The sequence below is a fragment of the Arachis stenosperma genome, chromosome 2 (assembly GCF_014773155.1).
Source record: "Arachis stenosperma cultivar V10309 chromosome 2, arast.V10309.gnm1.PFL2, whole genome shotgun sequence".
Classification (NCBI taxonomy): domain Eukaryota; kingdom Viridiplantae; phylum Streptophyta; class Magnoliopsida; order Fabales; family Fabaceae; genus Arachis; species Arachis stenosperma.
Genome location: NC_080378.1, coordinates 36,685,226 through 36,687,127, shown reverse-complemented (window position 1 = coordinate 36,687,127; position 1,902 = coordinate 36,685,226). Strand labels below are relative to the sequence as shown.

General features: G+C 36.8%; 1 non-coding gene across 1 annotated transcript; it reads right to left on the bottom strand.

Annotated features, from left to right (window-relative positions):
* Window positions 1-975: 975 nt before the first annotated feature.
* On the bottom strand, window positions 976-1,079 carry LOC130963837 (small nucleolar RNA R71). The gene has a single exon (XR_009079955.1). It is a non-coding gene; the product is annotated as a small nucleolar RNA R71 (small nucleolar RNA).
* Between the last annotated feature and the right edge of the window lie 823 nt (window positions 1,080-1,902).

Sequence of the window (1,902 nt, the reverse complement as noted above, 5' to 3'; positions counted from 1 at the left end):
TTGGTTTCTTTGTTTGATTTTTAAAATTCTTATCTTTTTCAAAACTACCTAACTAATTCTCTTTCTAATTTTCAAAAACTCCTCACCCTTTTTCAAAAATTCTTTTAATTAACTAATTGTTTCAAATTTTAATTTTAATTTTATTTCTTCTCTTAATTTTCGAATTTTAACTAATAATTAAAATAAAAAAATATTTTTCTTCTCTTTCAGTTAATATTCAAATCCCCCCTCTCTCTCTCTCTCTCATATTTTTCTATTTATTTATTCATTTACTAACACTTCTCTTCATCTCAAAATTCGAACCCTCTATTCTCTTCTGTGTTCGAATTTTTCTCTTCTCCTTCTTCTATTATTTTCTTCTTCTACTCACATAAAGGAATCTCTATACTGCGACATAGAGGATTCCTCTTCCTTTTCTGTTCTCTTCTTTTTCATATGAGTAGGAGCAAGGACAAGGACATTCTTGTTGAAGCATATCCTGAACCTGAAAGGACTCTGCAGAAAAAGCTAAGAGCAACTAAAACACAACACTCTAAAGAGGATTTTACTGAAATTTTCGAAAAAGAAGTAGACATGGCCGAACCAAATAACAATGGTGGAGGTGCAAGGAAGATTCTTGGTGACTTTACTGTACCAAATTCCAACTTACATGGAAGAATCATCTCAATCCCTACCATTGGAGCAAACAATTTTGAGCTAAAGCCTCAATTAGTTTCTCTGAGGCAACAGAATTGCAAGTTTTATGGACTTCCATCAGAAGATCCTTTTCAGTTCTTAACTGAATTTTTGCAGATCTGTGATACTGTTAAGACCAATGGGGTTGATCTCGAGGTCTACAGGCTTATGCTTTTCCCTTTTGTTGTAAGAGACAGAGCAAGAATATGGTTGGACTCTCAACCTAAAGATAGCCTGAACTCTTGGGATAAGCTAGTCACGACTTTCTTAGCCAAGTTCTTTCCTCCTCAAAAGCTTAGCAAGCTTAGAGTGGATGTTCAAACCTTCACACAGAAAGAAGGTGAATTCCTCTATGAAGCTTGGGAGAGATACAAGCAACTGACCAAAAAGTGTCATTCTGACATGCTTTCAGAATGGACCATCCTAGATATATTCTATGATGGTCTGTCTGAATTGTCTAAGATGTCATTGGACCATTCTGTAGGTGGATCTATTCACCTGAAGAAAAAGCCTGCAGAAGCTCAGGAACTCATTGACATGGTTGCAAATAACCAGTTCAGGTACACTTCTGAAAGGAATCTTATGAGTAATGGGATGCCTCAAAGGAAGGGAGTTCTTGAAATTGATGCTCTACATGCCATATTGGCTCATTGATGAGCGGATAATTTATACGCTTTTTGGCATTATTTTTAGTATGTTTTTAGTATGTTTTAGTTAGTTTTTATTATATTTTTATTAGTTTTTAGTTAAAATTCACTTTTCTGGACTTTACTATGAGTTTGTGTGTTTTTCTGTGATTTCAGGTATTTTCTGGCTGAAATTGAGGGACCTGAGCAAAAATCTGATTCAGAGGCTGAAAAGGACTGCAAATGCTGTTAGATTCTGACCTCCCTGCACTTGAAGTGGATTTTCTGGAGCTACAGAAGCCCAATTGGCGCGCTCTCAATTGCGTTGGAAAGTAGACATCCTGGTCTTTTCAGCAATGCATAATAGTCCATATTTTACCCGAGATTTGATGGCCCAAACAGGTGTTCCAAGTCAGCTCAAGAATTATGGCGTTGAACGCCGGAACTGGCACAAGAATGGGAGTTAAACGCCCAAACTGGCACAAAAGCTGGCGTTTAACTCCAAGAAAAGTCTCTACACATGAAAGCTTCAATGCTCAGCCCAAGCACACACCAAGTGGGCCCGGAAGTGGATTTTTATGTCATTTACTCATTTGTGTAA